The 23,302-nt window shown below is 39.3% G+C and overlaps 1 long non-coding RNA gene across 1 annotated transcript in view; it reads right to left on the bottom strand.

Moving 5' to 3' along the window:
• Positions 1-23,302, bottom strand: part of LOC145284416 (uncharacterized) — a 42,626-nt gene that overhangs the window by 5,309 nt on the left and 14,015 nt on the right. The window lies entirely within an intron of this gene.

Below are 23,302 nucleotides of genomic sequence, written 5' to 3'. Positions count from 1 at the left end.
CCACATTAGACGATCTGAAAATCACCCCTTCTCAGGTGCATCGTATCATAAAAAAAACTTGACACCTTAAAAGCACGTGGACCCGATCTCATCCCGACTGTGCTATTAAAAAATGCTCTGCTGATGTTGTTCCAGTTCTCTCCAAACTGTACAACAAATGCCTTAACGAATCTTGCTTTCCTGGCTGCTGGAAAACTGCTCCAGTGGTACCTGTTTTCAAGAATTCTGGCGAAAGAACTGACCCATTAAATTATTGCCCTATTAGCCTCTTCCCGCTTTTCTCCAAAATATTTTAGTCCTGAATTAACCAAGTTCTAGTCCATCACCTTGCAGCTACTAAACTTCTGACCGATCAACAATACAGATTAAGGCAAGTCTGTTCTACTGTGTATATCCTAACTGTAATCTTTGAACGTATATACCATACACTGGACAAAACAGGGAAGGGTAGAGCGGTAACCCTAAATATATCTAAGGCTTTTGACAGGGTATGGCACGATGTTCTTCTCAGGAAAATTAGATCATACGGTATCACTGGACAAATACTTAACATAATTAAATCTTTCTTAAGTAAGAGAAGAATCAGGTTGTCCTCAACGTACCTCAGGAGTCTATCCTTGAACCTTTATTATTGCTGATATTCATAAATGACCTCCCTGATAAAATTGTCTCTGAAATGGGTATATTTGCTGATGACATTACGCTGTATAACGGCACGAAGGTAAAACAAAGGAATACATAGCTAAGGAAATGGCAGAAACACTAGAAGAAAGACCTCCTATCGGTAGTGGAATAGGGACATGAGTGGATGGTCACATTCAATGCTACCAAGACTAAGCTTGTTTCCTTCCATAATTACAAGAAACCTTCTCAATCACCAATAGCAATGGCTTAAGATACATTACCTGAAAGTACTTCTTTAAAACTCCTCGGCCTAACGTTCACAGGGAACATGAGTTGGAACAGATAAATTGAGAGCATTGCCAGGGCCGCTATGAGAAAGGTTGGCTATCTCTACCGTGCTAGAAAGCTACTTACACTTGAAGGTATCCTGTACTTCTATGAGGCCACCATTCACCCATGTACGAAGTATTGTTGCTACATTTGGGCTGGTGCATCTGCTACTGGTCTCTCACTCCTGGACAGGGTTCAAAAGAGAGCCACTAACCTGATAGGTCCTGAACTGTCATCTAAACTTCAATTTCTGTCTCGTCGACGAAATGTTGCATACCTCTGCATGTTATACAGTATTCTAGTGGTGAATGCTCCGACGAACTACAAGCACTTGTGCCCCTCGACGTAAATACCCCCGACAAACCCGACAAGCAGCAAAATCCCATCATACACAGTAGAGATCCCTAGATTTAAGAAAGCCTTCTACTCCAATAGTTTCTTCCTTAGAACTGCTAGACTTTGGAACTCCCTTTCAAGATTCTGTTTTCCCAACTGTACTGACATACAGAAGTTCAAGTATAATGTGAACAGACATCTTGCTGCTCAGCTCCCTGCAACTTATGCCCCTGATAGTATCCCCCTACATCAAAGTGGCAACTGTGCCTTGTTTAGGATAAAAATGGAATAATAATAAAAAAAGAGTCTGACTATCGATGACAAGTCAAAATAAATATATTAATTATACCAGTAATACTGACGCTGATATTATAATCGCATGCAGCTTGCAAGGAATCTGTGATTAAATGATTTAATTTATGACCCATCTGTTCTTTCAACAGTTTGTAAGATCTTGTGCAGATAGAAGGAGTGAAGAGAAAAAAATGAAATGGCAGCCTTTTTATATGCTTGCTCAATATGCAAATGAAACGGTTCCGGTTGGATATAAAAGAAGAGCCTGATTTTTCAGAAGGGTGGATTTTGGACTTGACTATTATAATTAAATAACTCAAGTGTTATTTATTTTGCACTTGAAAACACCAATTTCTCGGATAAATCTTACACTGTTGACAAAACTTACGACTTCTAAAACGCAACAATCTTTCCAGCTGACTTCTCTCAACTCGCCTCATTCTCGCTTCATGTCCGCTTTTATAGAATAGTCTCATTTGCATAAATATTCAGAGTCACTTGATTGTTCCCCATAGAACAAACTTTCTCGCCATGTTAGTTTTTCCTTTCTTTCTTTTTTCATTTCATTCCACAATCGACCCTTTGAATCATGCACACGTGCTAGTCAGGTAAGTCGCGCGTTTTTCTACAACTATTGAAGTGGCGAGTTACGTCAGCTGTGTGTCGTGTTTTCCAGTTGGATTTTCGACTTCGATTTTCTTTTTTGTTCGGTCACAGACAAATCCTGATACGAGGCGAAATAGCATTATCATCATCAGCATCATAAAGACTCTTCTTAAAAGGAGACTTCCTTGGTTTTGTCGCGTTCCTCGACGCCCTGAAAAAGAATTCATCCACAAGTTGCTAGCATTCTTTTAATGTGAGGAATGTTTTCAAAAGAACTTGAGTAACTTAAATTGTATTTATGAAATTTGCAGTAAATATGGGTCACAAAGCAATAAGCATTTTTTTTTTACTCACCCGTTAATATTATGCTTTAAAATCACAGGAACTGAAATCAATTGGAAATATTCTCCATTATATAACGAAATTTTGCAGAATGATTGGTGAAATATTTAAATCAATGAGATCGTCGTGTTTATTATTTAATCTAAACTGATTATTTTCTTCTGAATTAACAGATGGCTTTCTTCCAGAAACAAAATATTTTCTTGTACGAAAACCTCATCTTTTTGTATCTGTTTGAACGATTTGTGTTGATATCGATTCATTTAAATTTAAAATTGTTTCGTTGTCTTCTTTTCTTCTTTCTAATATTCCCTTTCGGTGAAAATTTTTTTTTTAAACAGATAACATTTTTGTTCCCATTGTTTTTTTTATCTTTTCATTGTAGCCATTTTATCCGAAAAGATCAACTTTTTTAAAATGTTTTCATCATTAAAGAGATGTAAAAGTAAAGATTCGGGATTTTGTTATCCGATTTGATTGGTTGAGAATTTACCCAATCAGTTCGTTGTAAAGGTGATAATAGTCGATTTAATTGGCTAAAATGTACTAACAATATCGCATTATACGTAATTGAATGAAATTCACATTTGCATTACTTCAAAACATTAGTAGATAAATATCTTCAAAAAGTCACCATGTAATCAAACATATTAATTGTTTGATTAGTAGAATAAAATATATATATTAGAACTGAGAAACTCCCAACCAGATCCACAAATTTAAAAACTGATGAACTATCATAACAGCAGTTTGGAAGGATAGATAACTGACTATGCACATATAAAAGGGTATGAAGGCTTAAGAAGTTCACATAATCTGCTATCCAAACTCCTCATCCTTATAAAATCTCTAGCGAATACCAAAATGTCTCAGCTCCCTTGTAACCATAAGAACCCCGTGAGATCAACACCGATATTATAAGAGGGACAAATCCAATCAATCCTATGCTTAGGTAAGTTCTCTAACTCGGAGAAATTAAACAATACTGAAAGCTAAATCCTGCACAAGTTATACAAGGACATTACAATTATAAAGTTGGTATAGCTATATACATAAAACCAAATAAACAAAGCTTGATATGGGTGTCAGAAGCACTTAGGTATCTGGAAATATAATACTTATGGAAGGATTCAAGCTTTTAGTGTCCTGCAGCGGAACACACATCTCAACATCCGAAAATCTACTTCTAACCAAGTAAAATATAATTCTGAGAGTCTCAGAAATATCCCAGGACAAATCAATCTTGAGCTCGATAGTTCTTGTAATACCTCAGGAAGGTACGTTGAGGCAAGTCTTGAAAAACATTTAAAAACTATAACATCTGCAGATGACTCCAGAACAGGAAGTGTCCCATCTAAAGGAGTGACTTCATACAAAAAAGATCCTGCAGAAGATCTTTGCGCCGATTTTTTGTTCCCGGTTAGTGGAGGAAAGGTCTTTCACGACTGAGACAATTTTTAATTTCTGTTCTCCACATTAAATACATTTTGCCTTATAGTCTTGATGAAGAGTCTCTTTCTCAGTACTAAAAGAAGTGCACAAAACACAGTCTGGTAAGCAAATATAACTTTTTTCGCTAAAAGGTATCTCCCTCTCTCTCAAAACATCCTCATATAACTCCCAAAAGACATCTCCCTCTCTCCCCCCCCTCTCTCTCTCTCTCTCGTTCTCTCTCTCTCTCTCTCTCTCTTTATCTAACTGTGACCCGATGGGGACCGAGCGATTCCGAGAGATGCCTTGCTAATTGATTAAGGAACAGCTTGTCGCCTGGGTGGTCTCATTGACACGCATTCAGAGGAATTTGCATAGCTGAATTCTAATGATGATGCTGATGGTTTGATATTGTTTTAAACAGAATACGTCTGTTTCTTGGTTGATAATCAAAATGATCTTCCTCCCCACTCGCCGGGAATACCACATAAAAATAATTCCGAAAATTAACAGACAGACTGTGTTGATAGATCGCCGATAGAGATGTCGTCCAGTGACGGGGGAAGAGACCACCCGAAGACCCGCATGGTAGGTCCGTTGAGGCTAATTAAGTATGACATTTCGTATTCCTGGCATGAGAACGTTTATTTCCTCGCTGATGGGGCGGAGGAGGTGGGGGAGAGAAGATGAGAAAGGAAAATTTTTTCTTTCCTTTTCTTTTGCTTAGATACATGTAAGGGTCGCTTTTATTATTTTTTCTTTCTCTTTGGCAACCAAGCAAGCCCTTACTGCAGCCGCTGATTGGGTGACCGCCACTTGTGGGCATACTTGGAGAGGTGATGGAGGGTTACAGCTAGCGATATTGGTAAAACGAGGTGAGAAAAGGGAAAGAGAGATTCTTTTTGCGACACGTTCCAATACGCGTGTCTCTGTCAGCTGATACTTCCCTGTAGACTATCGGGAGAAAAAGAACAAAGTGCTTGGAAAAGTGTAGCAGAAGTAGCAATAACTAAAATGAGGGGAAAAAGAGCTTACCTCGGGTACGTCTGTTGTGTCACCGGTTGGGGGGAAAAAAGAGAATTCCAAGATGGCGTCCGGGGGTTTTTATTAGCGTTTACCCCATGCAACTCTCGGAAAATCACGTTTCTTTCTCATGTGATTATGCAAATGGATAATTCCCGGCCACTATAAAAGCAGGAGGCTAGAGACGAGTCGGCAGTGTCCTGCAAATTGTGTGTGTGGGTGTTTCTGGCGATTGGAGTGTGTCTTCTTTTACCACGGTTATCACGAACAGGAATTCCCTCTCTTCTGGAGGTGGGCGATATTGACTATTTTGAAGTTGTACTGTTGCTGACAGAACATTTTTTTTTTTTTTGCCTACTACATTTTTGTTTCAATATTTCGGCTCGAATATGGCGAAGGTGCGGATAAGCAGTGATAAGCAGTGATATTATCAAGCGGATAAGCAGTGATATTATCAAGCCGTTCTCTGGCGAGGGAGACATTGTAGCGTGGCTGAAAAAAGTGAGACTTGTCGCACAACTTCAGCAGGTGGATGACGTAGCGAGTCTGCTACCTTTATACCTGGAAGGCGATGCGCTGACCCTCTACATGGAAATGGAGGAGGACGATCAAAAGCAAATAGACCAGATTGAGGCTCGATTAAAGGAGGCATTTACTGATGACGCGTTTGCAGCATATAGAAAAATAACTATGGTTAGATGGGCTGGTGAACGTGTGGATGTGTACGCCAACAAAATCAGGCAGTTGGTTGGATTGGCCGGATTCACAGGAGAAAGCTTAGAGAGACTCACAAAATTAATTTTTGTCACTGGATTCCCTGACACCATCTCAATTGCTCTTCAACAGGTGCCGAACATCAAAGCCCTGACCATGGGGGAGCTAATGTCGAGAGCGAGAATTTTGACGACGACTGGCGAACAAAATTAGGATGTGGTTGCAGCCACACGCTCACCCAACAACAGGGCCCAGAATAATCCTGTTAACGTGACCTGTTTCAAATGCAATGTTAAAGGCCACCTTGCAAGGGACTGTCGAAAACGTGGAACACGGTGTTACCGTTGCGGTGAGAGTGGACACTGGGCTCGGAACTGCTCGGGAAACGAGCAAGGGGAGGACGCATAAGCGCCAGTCTCCTTCCCAACCAAGATGTGAACACGACGCTCCCGGTGATAAGCATCCATGTTGACGGGACGCGATGTTTGGCACTTATTGATACAGGATGCTCCAGGACAATTTTACATGCAGACCGGTGCCGGTCTTGGAGAAAAACAAACGTAAATGTCAACACAATTGGTGGAATGTCCCATGCGTGCTGCGGTGTTGGAACGGTCTCTGTATCCACTGATGAAGGTGTGTCTGCCAGAGTCGATGTGTTGGTGGTGCATGGCAAGCCACTGGGATTTGATTTGCTTCTAGGGATCGATGCCATAACAGCTCTAGGAGGTGTCGTTGTCAAGCCTACAGGATCAGTGCGGCTGGGCGCCAGGAAAAGTATTAAATGCGCAGCCATTTCTATCGATGAACCAGATTTCACTGCTACCTTTGACCATCAAAACCGAACGTGGACCGCATCGTGGAAATGGTCTGTGGACCACCCCCCTGAAAGGCTGCATAATCGAGTGTCCGAGTACCCATTGCCAGCAGAAATTCGTGAAGAATACACGCAGGAGCTCCACACCTGGATAGATAATGGTTGGCTCGTGCTATACCCAGAGGATAAATTGGGACCCCCCAAAGGTCTAATTCCCCTGATGGCTGTGATACAGCAGAACAAAGCCAAAGTGCGCCCGGTGATGGACTACCGGGAGCTAAATCATTACGTAGACGCATTTACGGCCAACGCAAATGTTTGTGCGGCTAAGCTGCGTGAGTGGAGACAAAAGGGTGCTAACGTGTCTCTACTGGACCTCAGAAGAGCATACCTACAATTCCGGGTCCATGAGACACTGTGACCATACCAGACTGTGGAAATCGATGGGAAAAAATACTGTCTGACCCGTCTGGGGTTTGGTTTGAATGTGGCTCCCTTGATAATGAGAGCAATTGTCAGCGAAGTACTATCTCAGGAAGAAGTTATAAGCCGCGCAGCATCTGCTTACATTGATGACATTTTTGTCAATGAAGACGTGGTGCCCGCGACCCATGTGAGAGAACACCTCGCGCAGTTCGGGTTGGAGTGCAAGAACCCGGAGCAGTTAAAGGACGGTGCACGGGTGCTGGGATTGGCAGTCAGGATGGAACGCAATGAACTGCGGTGGAAGCGAGGAAATGCAATTCCGGAGGCTCCCAGTATTGTTACGCGACGAACAATCTTTTCCCTGTGTGGTCGACTTGTCGGGCACTTTCCGGTGTGCGGTTGGCTTCGTGTGGCTTGCGGAATACTCAGAAGGAGAGTAAGTTCGGTAACGAAGGGCTGGGATGATGAAGCAAGGGACGCCGTACTACATCGTATGATGTTCGAAACCTTAAAATCTGCGCAGCAGAACGATCCGGCACAGGGAAATTGGTGTGTGGACGGCAAAGAGCTGAATGTATGGGTCGATGCTAGCTTCCTAGCAATTGGGGCAGCCTTGGAGATGTGTGAAACTGTGTTGGAAGATGCATGTTGGCTGCGACCTGAAGATGACTTTCAACATATCAACTTGGCTGAACTGGATGCCGTATTGAAAGGCATCAATTTGGCCCTCCAGTGGCAGAGCAAGGTGCTACACATAAAGACAGATTCTGTTTGCGTATACCATTGGGTCTCGGACACGCTAACTGGAAAGGCGCGAGTACACACCAAAGCAGCAAGCGAGATGCTTATTAGGAGGCGATTAAGCACTCTTAAGGAGCTCGTGAAAGAGTACGGGCTGACAGTGGATGTGACGCTGGTTCCATTAGCACGAAACATTGCTGACCGACTGACACGAGTGCCACAGCGGTGGTTTGAGGCAATGAAAAAGAAAAACGGTCTTGACCCAGTGATAGGCGTAGTCCACACAGACGAGCTGGATGAGAGTCAAATCATGGCTATTCACAAAGATAGTGGACATCCGGGGGTGCGACGCACAACCTACTTTGTCAGGAGAAGATGTCCAACCACGACAAAAGCAACTGTCAGAACGGTCATACAGAAATACGAGGAATGTCAGTCCATTGACCCAGCGCCAGTCAGGTAGGAAAAGGGAAAGCTGGAAGTTAACGAGAATTGGCAGAGAATTGGAATGGATATCACGCATTATGGCACCTTCCATTTTTTAACTTTAACAGACTGTGGTCCATCGCGTTTCTCCATTTGGAGGAAATTGGCAAGGCAGGACTCGGCAAGCGTGATTCATCAGTTGGAGGCAGTATTCCTCGAGCGTGGCGCGCCGCATGAACTCCTTTTAGACAATGACACAGCTTTCTGCAGCAATATGTTCCAAGCATTTGCATGTAAATGGGGAGTTCACTTGCGATTCCGTTGTGCATACGCTCCAGCCGGGAATGGCATAGCGGAGCGATGTCACCGTACAGTGAAACGAATAGCGGCTAGAATGTGTTGTCCCATACAGGAGGCTGTCTACTGGTATAACATCACACCAAGAGACGACACATCTCCCTCCACTGCGCCTGCCAACAGGATTTATCAATACGAAGTTCGAGTGAAGGAGACCAATCTCGCAACTGCGTCCCCAGGTCCCAAGAACAGCTTTTACCAGGTTGGAGATCGCGTATGGGTCAAAAGACCGCAAAATCGATGTACCATGAGGTTCGGCAAGGGTGAGGTGACCAAGGTGATCAGCCCTCAGTCGATTTTGGTGGACGGTGTGCCTCGTCACGTGAAGGATTTGCGCCCTCGCCATTATGTTGTTACATCGGAGGAAGAGGGAGACTCAGACAGTATGAAGTCTTCTGAAAAGACAGAGAGTATGATGCAGGACGACGGAGAGGATTTTGAGCCATATAATGTACATAGTGAAGAAGCGGAGGAAGGACCACCCGTCTTGCCTTTACGAAGGAGTACCCGACAGAGACGAATACTGCCCCCCTGCCCTGATTGTGAAACACCGCCTATGGAGCAGACTGGTGGCAATAATGGCGATGAGGAGGATGGCAGGGAGGAAGTGCTGCCTCCGGTTCTTCGGAGAAGTACCAGACAAAGACGGCTGCCCCCCTGCCCCGTTTGTGATCATGAGATCAGGGGGGAGTGTAGCAGAAGTAGCAATAACTAAAATGAGGGGAAAAAGAGCTTACCTCGGGTACGTCTGTTGTGTCACCGGTTGGGGGGAAAAAAGAGAATTCCAAGATGGCGCCGGGGGTTTTTATTAGCGTTTACCCCATGCAACTCTCGGAAAATCACGTTTCTTTCTCATGTGATTATGCAAATGGATAATTCCCGGCCACTATAAAAGCATGAGGCTAGAGACGAGTCGGCAGTGTCCTGCAAATTGTGTGTGTGGGTGTTTCTGGCGATTGGAGTGTGTCTTCTTTTACCACGGTTATCACGGACAGGAATTCCCTCTCTTCTGGAGGTGGGCGATATTGACTATTTTGAAGTTGTACTGTTGCTGACAGAACATTTATTTTTTTTTTTGCCTACTACATTTTTGAAAACTGCCAGTCCTCTAAGTTGCATGGCTAGGCCAATGTGTAACTATTATTTGTAAAGTAAAAGACAATAATCAGTTCTATGTTAAGAACACCAATTAAGTTTTGACTTTTTTTCTTTAATTGGAAACGCCGTTGTAAATGCAATATATTTCCCCGGTAGCCCAGGTGACATTTGGAACTGATTTGAAAGCGGAACCGGAGAGCGACCGACGGCGATAGAGACGAATTTGACCACTAAACGAAAACATGGGTGACGCCACAGGTATCGACTACAGCTGCATTTCAACCCACAAGCCTGTACACCTGAGCTACCCTGTAGGGGTTACAAAACGTCCTCATATAATTTCATCAAATAAAGCAGTATTATTATGAATATCTCAACGTACGAGGAAATCCTGTTTCTAAGACAACATAATCTTCGGTATTAAAGAAAGTGAAAAATACGATGCATACTGTATACAACGAATGCACTAAGTCTTAGGGATATTAGAATTTAAAACGCACAATACAACATTCGTAATGGTATCGTTTAGTGAATGCACAACTGAAAGAAACATTAAATGCATGTTAGAGAACGCATGTGTCCATTATAAATAAAAAACAGTGTATATATATATATATATATATATATATATATATATATATATATATATATATATATATATATATATATATATATATATGTTGCAGGGCCGAAAGTCGCTGGCAATCGACCCTACAAGTAAAAGACGAACAAAAATAGCAAAGAAGAGATGACAAATGCAGATGATACAGTCGTAAGCGAATATAAATCCGTCCAGGTGTATTTTCCAAAGAGAAATAAAGGAAGTCAAAGGTCTTAGGCTAAGAGTTGGAGTCCAGCAGGTGTTCTAACTGAAATAGCTAGGTGGTCGTCGCCGTTGACTGCAGGAAGGCGCTAACTTGTATTATTGGGCTGCTGGAATCTAATGGGTCGGTGGCAAGAGGCTGCTGCTACTGAGTTCGGCTGCTGACGGCGGAGGTAGTCTAGCCCCTTCCATGGTGGTATGGCTGCTGCTGTTGCTGCGTTGGGTTAGGCTGCTGATGGGGGGGGGGACCTCACCATTCAGCGATTTCGCTGTGACTGACCGCTTGTTGAAAAAACCCACTGTATCTATACTCATCCGGCAGACGTAGTTGCAGACAAAGCAGCTTCCAGCGCTGGTCGCCGTTTTTGATTTATGTTTGTTTTCGTGCTTTAATGTATGTTGAGGAACCACGCGTCCGTGGATGTATTCGAGTGGAAATTGTACTTACGGTGTTCCATGGTATAATTATTCATGTCGATGTGTGTGCCAGAGGATCGTCAGCTGTGATGTTTATGCTTTGAATTTGATTTTTTTATGAGCGTTTTTTTTTCGGTTGAAACTGCGACATATACTTATTTTGATTCTTTTTAAAAATTGGGGAAAATATGTCGAGTCCAACAAAAACGCGTTGCTGACGACTAGCCATCCAAAACACTCTTCACAGAAAAACACACTTGAAACATTTATTTTTTCACGACCTCCACCAAAGTAAACTCGCCAACAAAATAATTTGTCGCCGATGTTTAGCAACGAGCAACTTAACAACTTCAATTTCCACGGAAATAGTTCAAATTTAAAGAAATTATATTCAATTCTATGAAAAAAATTTGAACTCAGTCAGAAGCATCAAGCCTCGTGTTGACACAAAAATGGATTTTACAAGCAGCTGTCACGGACAGACATATTACAAAATCCTCACTAATTCGAATTTTCTAAATTATAACTGACACACATAAAAGAACCTTTCTTTTATTTCGATAAACAGTTTTGGTTTTCTTCCGAAAACCAATCCAACAAGGGGTATCTGTAGCAGCAAAACTCACTACAATCACAGGCAGAATCTCGCATCTCGCATCTCGAGATTTGAAATCCATTTTCTCCCTGGCTTATCCAATCACAAGCCAAATCTCAATCACGTGACTGAGTACATAAAAGGCGAAATTGCAAACCTTTGTCCTCTTTCTCTCTGCTCTGCCGAGCAGCACACATCACCGGCCGAACATGAGTACAACAAGCTAACAATGGCTCTCTTCAACCTCACATTTATTTCCGTGTGCGGTACCAAAACGAACTTTGTTTATCATGCTAAAGAACTGCTCTCGTTGATACACCGACACACACACCCACTACAACACTAAATACTTTCCCCTTTCTTTCTCCTTTAACCAACCTCGTTCGTCTCGGCGAATACTAAATATAAACACGTGTAAAAGGAACTGTTTTCTCTTCAACAAGCTGGCAATATATTAAATCTATCTTTACACAAGAACAATTCCACCTACTGGCCTGTTTCTCTCTTCTGCTAATGCTAAGGAAGATGACAAATAAAGTTGTTTATTAATATAGAATGATACTTCATTTCGTTGTCTCTTATTCAATATATTTTGGTGAACCAAACGTGATATGAACACGCAACCACATTCCGTTTTGTATTCTATATAATTGATTCACGAAGCTTTTTAAAAAAAATATTTAATTTTTTATTGATACAAAAAATCGGGTAAATGGTATGTTTTTTCATTTTAAATTCTATTAGAAATAGTAGAAAAAGTTTTAGATTTTTCTGCTTTTCATGTGATAAAATTCAGGTTTGTATCTTTCTGGAAAAAAAGTTACTCAAAAATAACTTATTTTAATTCGTTTAAAAGAAAAGAAATCAGCTTGGTTACTGTGGGGTATATGGTTAGAAAAGAAGAAGAAAAAAAAAAGAAACGTACCGGGCGTATCTGCATCGCTCTTTGGGAAAGAAGAAGGAAAGGATGGCCAGCGCATTTGTATACGCGAAGAACATCTTGGGAAAGCAGAGCATGATGGGAGAAGCTAGTTTTTTTCCTGTCTCTTCCTTTTTTTCTAGATAGGAGGATATAAAAGCAGGGAAAATTTCCCTGGGGCAGCAGAGAGAAAAGAGTCGTGAACATCTTCTCTTGAAAAGAATTTTGTATTGCTGACGTTCGGATTGTGCGGTGTGACATTGGTGGCGAGAGTGACTCACTCCTTCCCAAACCCCAGAACCGAACCCTGGTTATAACACTTTTTGGCCCTGCCTATACTAAAGCTACTTCATGTTAAATTCGGGAATTTTAGCTGGGCGAATGTCAGATGTTCGACACAGACATATAGAATTATAACGTTTCTTAAATTAATGAGAATAGGGAACACACATAGTTTCATGCAGTGAGCAGGGTAAAGTAATTAGTAAAATCTTTCAATTCTAATAATTGAAAAATTTCAAATTTATAAAAGGTATCACACAAATCGTGACTGCCTCTCTGTAATAATAAAATGAAATATAAATAGCACAATATTTCCATACTTAAATAAAGGAAATAAAAGGAAACTAGTATTTCAGAAGGAGTAGGTTTTAAAGAGACGTGCATAAGGGAGGAAGAAGTAACGTGGCGTCATTTGTCATCATTCAACTGCCTTGTTTGTTTTTTTTAATCTAGTCCTGCCTTAACTTTGCATGAACTGTCTCTTACTCAATCCTGGGGTATTGCAGATATGCTGCAAGACCATAGACATGAAAACTATTTACTAATCAAAATACACACGAATTATTCAGAGTCTTTCAAAACCAAAAAAACTGCTGCTCTGCTGTAAAACACGAAAACCATAGAAATATATAGAATCTTTACTATTATATAAAGAGGAACTTTGTGTGTGTGTATGTGTGTGTGTGCGTGCGTGCGTGCGAGTTCATTCCCTGCGGCTGATTTTTATGAAATTTCACACAAAGGTACTTCATGTGTCTTGCAGTAGTTTTTGGCAGGTTTTGTATCAGAATGTCTTCAATAATCGATAATTGATAATCAATAATCCGATGAAAGAAATAACAGGCGATTTTGACCAATGTTAACACCTTACACAGCCTAACATCACAAGTGCATTTGAGAGTTTTATTACCACACAAGCCGAAAGGCCCAGGATATAAAATCAGCAGTAGATTCTTTTATATGACAGAGGCGCATTCAAAAATGAATGTTTCTGTTTAAAACGGAATTTCACCATGATATTTTTATTTTTCATTTTAAACTCTAGTCTAAACCATTATCACTGCACAAGCAGTATTTTAGGTTCTTTGATATGACATGGGGCGCGTTCGAAATGAATGTTTGTTTAGAGCACAATTGACGCATAATACTTGACTTTTGCATTTTAAACTTTAATTTCAGCCATTATATATGAAAATATTTTTTTATAAAATCAATAGTGGCATGTGAAGCATCCTTCTGGTGCACCACTATGGGTCCCCACCTAGAGCAGGCAACCAATCGATTTGATTGAAAAATAGGCGATTTCACAGATTTCGACGACAAAAATATGGGAGTTTGAAATATTCATGTTGCATGAGGAACTAATTAGGGTTTACACCCCTTGAGCGGTGTCTCTATAGTTTACCCTGAATAAAAGAAGCAATTGTAACACCAAAGAGAGGCAGCGTCAGACCATTAGGGTCGATGTGACGCTTTTATTTAACGTTAATATTTTATCCCGGGCAATATCGGGTAATTAAAAGATATATGTTAATATTTTATCCCGGGGCGACATCGAAAAAGAAGAAGGACTTACTGGCTTAAATTCTGCCAAAATATTTTTTCTCTTTCTTCTTCAAAGCATAATTCGATTGTTGATATTTTTTCTCTGATCTAAAGTCGCACAGACGCATTGGTCGGGTTCAAAGAGTGCGCCGACCGTTTCAAGGACACAATTCATGTGTCAGCTGGAACAACAACAGATAGATTATGTTTTTGCTTTGAACTAAAAACTGCACACACCCACGTATTTGTTGGCGTTACAAAATATATTTGTGACAAGATCAAAACAAAGATAAATAATTTCTTTGGAATTAAAATTTCACACACGCATTTGTCGGCTTCAAAGAATGTTTTTTCGAATCAAATATTAAATGATTTGGTATGACTCTGATAAAACCATTTGAATCCAAAATAACATTCCTAATGTTTTCATTCTCAAACCGAATCGCAGTTTTGAAATATACATCAAGAGATTTTTGCCACCCGACAATTTTCAATAACATATTTTGTCGAGATATTAACAGAATAATAAATTGTTCATTTCCTTTGATAATGACAAGTGTCACATCTAAGGGCAGAATTCACGAAGCATATTTTTTTTTGGACGCAGTTTTCTTACTTACGCGGTTATCGCGTATTATGCAGTTTGGGAATTATCCAATGAGAGAAAACTGGTTATTTTCCATCGGGCGTTTTTGATTGATCGGAGAGGAGTTAGAATTATTCTTGGATTGTGGGAGGTGGCCAATTTCTGTCATCAGTCAAATTATCCAATGAGAGAGGATCAGACGATTTGGTTATCGAGCATTCTGATTGGTCGGGAAGGAATGGGGAATTGTCGCCCCGCCCAGTGCTCTACTATATAAAGACCAAGAAAGTCAGAGCAAAACAGAACAGAAGAGGAAACCAAGAGAAGAGGAGAGCAGAAGAAGAGTCTGGGAACTCGGAGCAAAACAGAGCGAGTCTGAGAGTCAGGCCACCTCACCTCTCCTCTCTCCCCTCGCCTATTGCCAGATAACTAAAAAGGGTTAAGTGAATAGACTTGTGAATTACAGAATAGAATAGGAGAAGAACAGAACTCGGAGCAAACCAGAGCGAGTCCGAGAGTCAAGCCACCTCACCTCTCCTCTCTTTCTCTCCCCCCTCGCCTATTGCCCGTTAACTAAAAAGGGTTAAATTAATAGACTTGTGAATTCCAGCAAGGGGAAGCCCCACTAAGAACAGAAGAGGAGACCAAGAGAAGAGGAGAAAAACAGAGCAAGTCCGAGAGTCAAGTCACCTCACCTCTCTCTCTCTCTCTCTCTCTCTCTCTCTCTCTCTCTCCCTCGCCTATTGCCCGATAACAAAAAAAGGTTAAATTAATAGACCTGTGAATTCCAGCAAGAACAGAAGAGGAGGCCAAGAGAAGCGGAGCAAAAACAAGTCCGAGAGTCAAGCCACCCCACCTCCTCTCTCTCCCCCCCTCCTCGCCTATTGCCCGATAACTAAAAAGGGTTAAATTAATAGACCTGTGAATTCCAGCAAGAGGAAGCCCCACTTAGAAGTTTAAATGCTTGCTTACAAATTCATACTCCAAACTGTACATATGTTTGTATATATTTCTTTTATGGTTTTCTTTTAATACATTCTATATAACTCAATCTCCGGAGTCTTTGTTATTCAAAATTTTCGATTTGCTGATGTGCTGATGTTTTCGTTATTATTTTTTTTTTTACTTGTGAAACTGCTTCCGTCAACAAGCACCCAGTATCTCCGAAGACGAAATCTCTAGACGATCACAGAAGATCCGGCCTTGTGGACATTGCAGCAAAGACAATTCCACCAACGCACTGAAGAAGGGCTTACTGGGTGACGCGACGGTACGTCGCGGTTTCATACAATGATCCTATACGTCTTTATTGTATTTTATCGATTACCATCCACATATAAATATTAATGAAACAATTCAATCCCGGGCAACGCCGGATCTCCTTGGTAGTAATTTGTATAAAAATACAAAACTTTGTAATATTCATACTAGCAAAAATCTTCATCATTCAATGCAAGAAAATAAAAAATTACAATTAGTGATTAAAATATTTAATTAAGGTAAGATGCTTAACATTTTATAAGTAAATTTTAATTATATTTCTCGATAGTGAATAAAATTGAAAATCAAGAATTGATGTAAGTTTAAGTTTTAATTGCTCCTAAGTAAATTCTCACTGGAGTTGAGATACCTGTCAGTGGGTTACATGTTAAATAGAATTTATCAAGTGCAAATTAGTTATTTACAAAATGTTAACAAAATTCTTGCCCACTTTAAGCTTTTATTAAAATATCTGAATTTGATATAAATAAGCACATTTATATAATTATTTACTTAAAATGCTAAAATAAAATAAAATCATTTCAACCAATTTGCAAAAGAATGGAGGAGACGTCCTCTATCAGCCAAATTTCTGCAGTTGAATAGCTAAGAGGAACATTGCTTCAAAGCAGAGAAATCTGGTTTCAAGAAAGCAGTTTCAGGCGGTTGTGACTTGGACATAGTACTGTTATGCCTGCAGACAATGCCCCTAAATCATATCATTCCATCACCAGGTGAACTTCTGTACCAAAGGAAGCTAGCTAAGAACATCCAAGTCAAATGCACCAGGCAAAACACCGACAAGACAATAATGACACAATTGTATCAGAGACAATCAAATCAAATGTGTTATGATTAACATACAAAAAATCTGCCTAAACTGCACATAAAATAATGTAGACAATGTGTGATGAGGCGTACGTTACGCTGGCCGACGCAAAAATGGCACTGTACATTCACAACTGGACTCAAATCGAGACCCATATTCATTTGAATACACGCAAGCCGTGTCTGGTATAAAATATAGTGAATTTTCGACCATAGGCAGCATACCAAAGGAGAATTTCATCCTATAATGGATTATTGTGAATGAAACGACCATATAGAAGTATATACGGCAGGCACTGATGTGTGCTCACAAAAACTAAGAGACTCGCATGGGAAGCGATCCAACGTGCCTGTGTGTGACATGAGGCTTACTTTAAGGTGCTTGTGCACTATTCTTTGTGGCCATTCTAAACCGTGGTGGTGAAGGGTCAGAGGTACTGCCTTACTAGGTTTGGATTTGGGCTTAATGTGGCCTCCATCCATTATGCAGGCGGTTGTGAAAGCAGTTCTATGCAAGAATGTGACTGTGCGACAGGCAACATCAGCATAAATTGATGACATACATATTGACAACATAAATTGATGACATACATATTGACAACATAAATTGATGACATACATATTGACAACATAAATTGATGACATACATATTGACAACATAAATTGATGACATACATATTGACAACATAAATTGATGACATACATATTGACAACATAAATTGATGACATACATATTGACAACATAAATTGATGACATACATATTGACAACATAAATTGATGACATACATATTGACAACATAAATTGATGACATACATATTGACAACATAAATTGATGACATACATATTGACAACATAAATTGATGACATACATATTGACAACATAAATTGATGACATACATATTGACAACATAAATTGATGACATACATATTGACAACATAAATTGATGACATACATATTGACAACATAAATTGATGACATACATATTGACAACATAAATTGATGACATACATATTGACAACATAAATTGATGACATACATATTGACAACATAAATTGATGACATACATATTGACAACATAAATTGATGACATACATATTGACAACATAAATTGATGACATACATATTGACAACATAAATTGATGACATACATATTGACAACATAAATTGATGACATACATATTGACAACATAAATTGATGACATACATATTGACAACATAAATTGATGACATACATATTGACAACAGTGTGGTGCCTATTGAGCTAGAAAACAAGGATCTAGTGCAGCTTGAAGACAGCACATGAATGCTTGGATTTGGGAGAGTGTAACACTTTGCGATGAAAGTGTGATTCTAGAAGTCTCAAGTTTGTGACACATCGTGCTATTGTATCACTGTATGATAAACTGATTGGGCATCTGACAGAGTGTGGGTGGCTCTGAGCAACAACAAGCATTATAAAGCAGAGGGTCAATGTCATAACCAGAGGATACTACAGCGGATGCCCCACTCTGAAAAACGGCCCAATAAACAATAGACAAAATGAAACAGATCATTCACAGGGCCTCTGGTGTATGCATGGATAGATGCAAGTTCTCTGGCGACCGTCATCTTCCTGGAACATGATCATGCTCGATGATGTGTGTTGATTGCAATCCACGAACGATGCACAACACATTAACTTGGCTGAACTTGATGCGACACCGAAGGGCATCAATCTGGCATTATGATGCAAGTGTATAGTCATCCATTTTAAAACAGATTCATTCATTACTGGCTAGTAGACACACATACTGAAAAGATGAGAGGATGCACAAAGCATATGGACTGCCCATAGATGTTGCTCTAATCCCGTCAGGCTAGAAATTAGCAGACACCATGAACTGGGTATCACAAAGGTGGCTAAAGAAGATGAAATCCGTGACTGAGCTGCGAAGAGTGATGAAATGACAAGCAGTCAGCTCATGGAAGTACATAAGAGTAGTGAACATCCAGATAATTGAGGTAAAGCATATTTTGCCTGGCGAGTTTGCCCAATGATTACCAAAGCTGAAGTGCAGTCAGCTATTAGAGCATATGAAGAATGTCAAATTACTGATCCAGCCCCAGTTCCTTGGACAAAAGGGGGATTAGTAGTAAAAGCTAATTGACAAAGGCTGGAGATGGATATAACCCATTATGATGGCAAACATTTCCTGATGGTTACTGACTGAGGCTCATGATGTTTTACCATTTAGCATTGTATCGGAAGGACTCCAGAAACGTTATTCAGCATCTTGGGTTAATATTCTTTGAGCATGGCTCACTGCAAGGACTGCTTATTGACAACGACATTGCTTTCACTAGTGAAGAATTCAGTGAGTTTTCCGCCAGCTGGGGAGTGCATCTGCAATTTCAGTGTGCCTATACGCTAGCAGGCAATGGCATTGCAGAACAATACTACTGCAGTACTGAATGGATTGCAGCTAGAAAGAAGTGCTCTATTCAGAAAGCAGTCTATTAGAACAACATCGCACCCAAAGACAATACATCATCGTTGATTGCACCTGTCAATGAAACCTAGATATGACGTTAGGATAAAGAATATAGACCCACTGCCCACGTTACCAGTTTCTGCAAAAAACAAGTACAATCTGAGTGACTCAGTATAAGTCAAGCTGCATCTGTATCGATGCATATCCAAGTTTCAAGGAAGGGTAAGAACTGATCAGCCTGCAAGCCATTATTGTCGACAGCACACTGCATCATATAAGAGGTCATTTGACCCTGGAATAATGCCGTCCTATCTTGAGGAGCAGATAATGAAACTTCAGATGACACTGGGTATATCACACTGCTTAGCCAACAGACAACACGAAATAGAGACAGCTCAGGACCCTGGATGAATGCTATTCTGTCTGGCAGAGCAGATGAGACTTCAGATAACACTAGGCATATCACACTGCCTGGTTGACATATGACATGAAATGGAGAATCTTCAGAACCACACATGCAACGAAGCACACACTGGAGATTACCAGTGTGACCTTGCATGAGCTGTGATCAGTGATCAGGGTAATGTAGACAATGCATGATGAGGCGAACATCATGCCAGCCAATGCAGAAATAAACTGTATGTGTGCAACTGGACTCAATGTGAGGCTCGTATTAATTTGCATACATGCAAGTCTCATATGGCATAAAAGATAGTGAATTTTCTTGTGTGGGCAGCATTTTGTTTTAGAGTCAGAGAGATTGACATGCATTGTTTGTTTCAAAATGAGAAGGGGAAGAAATAGGAGAAGATCAAACAAAAAACTCAAACACAGATAACTTGTCCATGTTTTAAATGAAAAGAAAGTCTATTAGTTCACTGCACTTATCACACAATACAACAGACAACCAAGATTGTACATACTAGATTATTTCTGAAAAAAATGTCGAAATTGATAGCATCTTAGGATAGACCCATTTGAAACCACATCAAGTCCTGAGGTACACCCAATTGAAATTCCTCAGAAGTCCACCAAAAACTGCATACACAGTGCAAAGACAAACGATACACAGAAGGAAATCAACTCTTAAACTAACATTCTTCAGAGTACCAAGAACAAACACATAACAATACAACAGATTAAACACCCAGATCTGGACATATAATCAAACCACTAAAAGCTTTAGGGATGTAGCAATCACAAACTGAATTTTGTCCCATTTGTGTCAGTAGAGTTAGACCAACTATAAAATGTTGTTCGAAGTGAGTTCCACCAAATTTGTGTCTGTGTAGATTATTCAACGACTTTAATACGACTCTAAAAGATTACCAATATCCCCCCACATTGGAAGAGGTATGGTGCAGTAATTGTTTCAAAGGTGTACATTATACAAGTTTGATAGATTTATATTTGCCATACAGTGGAATTTTGTATAACAATAGGGTGTATATATGATGTGTATTTATTGATGTGTATATACATTTAATGTGTTTATTGAGCATCTAGTAATTAAAGATATAACATTTATAACATTAAAGGAACAAATAACAGTCTCTTGGGGTTTGCATCGACCAATAAAGAAACATACCTTCTGGCTTAATCTTGATTTGATGGTTCCTTGGAAAATCCGGAAAGATATATATGACCCAAAGCCTTGGTGGTATCTACAGCAGCTTTATTCCGAATGTTTCCGCCATTAGAAAACTGCAATGCTTGTCCTGAACTTTTCCTCTACTTGAAGCCATTATTGTCTGTGGACCGTCTTTCTCTTTGACTACCAACTGGGTTTTCTAACTCTGACTCCCATTCATCTCATCAACAATTTCCATTTTTATACACAGTACGTTTGGGAATCAAAAGAGAAAACCCCTTACATATCTATCTCCCATGGTCAATTCACAAGATAGCCTCTATATTTGGGAAACCCCGGATTTTCTATTATTGAAACAGGCCCTATATTCCTTTTCAAGTTGATTCTATACGTGACCAAAAGAAAATCAAAAACTAAAGAAACCTTTTTTTCATGAATCACTCCTTGAAAATAATAAAATTATTTGTTGCATTGGAACAGAGCCCCCTTATAACTTAACCCTAAATTATATGTTGACCCTCAATTTCTCTTACTTTACTCCTTATCTGTTTTTTTTCCAATTTTCATTAGTATACACCATGTAGCATTCCAAAACAAATACATATCAATACATCACAAATTACATTATACATTTGAATTAAACATTATATGCATTAACAGCACAATAAATATCTTCAGTCCTTAACTGAGGAAAAAAACAAAAACAGAACAGTTTTTCCAACTGCAAACACAGAATATTCATATAATGTCAGTACATCATGCATTTAGCAATGAAGTGCAATTACATTACCAGTTAAAATCGACAAAAAAAAAATTTCACATTTGTGGTACAATGTACATACAGCAAAAAATTCAATTTTCCTCTCTCTTCCTTCTTTTTTCAAACTAAGAGAAAAAACCCAAAAAAAACAAGTTTGTATCACACTGAAAAAAGCTCAAAAGTTCAACAAGGAACAAATTCCCATCTCCCAAATTTAGTACATGTTTTACTTTAAACCAAACATCAAAGCAAAAGTTAACATTAACTTCTGCTTTTGACAAACAGAAGCAATTTGATTAACAGCTCTAAACTAATATTTCAAAACAAAACATGGTACGATTTGCTTTTTTTCTACGCGTATGCATATGTTATTTTCTATTTTTATACACAATTCTTTTTTAATTATTTTTCTCTTCACAATAGTTTAAAATAACTCTTTTTTTCACTTTTTTTTAACACAGTTTAACATATAAAATAATGTCTCTTACATAACATTGACACATTTTCATTTCATTTTTTTCTTTTTTGGCATTGTGTTCTTTTTTCCACCACAGTTTTTACCTTTCTCCATGTTGAGATATTTTTTTTCATGTTAGAATAAAATTGGCCCCGGCGTCCAAAACTAATATATGATGTGTAGTTACTATTGTGTATACATATTTAATTTGCATATTGATCGTCTAGTGAATAGCAGGACAACAGTATAACAATTATAACATTAAGAGAAAATAACAGTCTCTTAGGGTTTACACCGGCTAATGAAGAAACATACCTTATCCATGTGGGTAGATCTTGATTTGATGTATCATTGAAAAAGCTGCAAAGTCTCGGTGGTATTTGCAGCAGCTTTATTCCGGGTGTTTTCCATTGAAAAGCATCCACACTGGTCTTGGACTTTTACTATCACCATTTTCTCCTAATCAGAACCATTATTGTCTGTGACACGTCTTTTTTATTATAACTATATGTAGGGGAATAAATAAGAGCACCGGATTACCGGTGTAGGGTAAGGAGTGAGGTCCCTTGAAAAAAGAAGAGGAGAGTCCGTACACATGAGGCACGGACGCAAAAAGTTCTTCTCCTAAAAGACAATGTTGGACAGGCAGAGTACAACTCTAGAATACAGTCCTCACTCCTCCCATAAACCCCACTATTGAAGTGAGTAATCTTTTTACCTTAATGTTCTGAATTGCAGTGTTGTTATGTTTTCATGTTTGTTAATAAATTCTTGTCGTTTATACTTGTTGTACGTTTAGTAATTATTAAAGCTGGTCGGTAGTTTTGGGACTTGGAAGAACCTAAACCCGTACCAACATATAGACTGGGTCTGCTAACTGACGTCCAACTCTTGACTAACTGATATGTGTGTTTTAAAGCTATCTCATGTCATTTTGTTTGTTTTCTAACATTCTTTTCCACCAAATTAACATTTTTGTCTGTGCTAGTTATGAAAACTAACATTTCTTTCTATTTAAACATTTTAATGTAAAATAATTTTATTGGTAAATGTTTATTTCGTTATGATATGTCTGACATTCTATTTTTGCCAATGTTAATAATGATCATAGTAATAATTGTCAACCAGCACACTTTTCTTTTCAGCATTGCTCAGTCAATATCTAACTCAGGGTTAAGCATGCGCTTCATATATTCCAGC

Source organism: Euprymna scolopes, chromosome 9, assembly GCF_053919585.1.
Source record: "Euprymna scolopes isolate OS-2025 chromosome 9, ASM5391958v1, whole genome shotgun sequence".
Lineage (NCBI taxonomy): Eukaryota > Metazoa > Mollusca > Cephalopoda > Sepiida > Sepiolidae > Euprymna > Euprymna scolopes.
The sequence above is the reverse complement of the archived record's forward strand: the minus strand, read 5'-3'. Positions and strand labels throughout refer to the sequence as shown.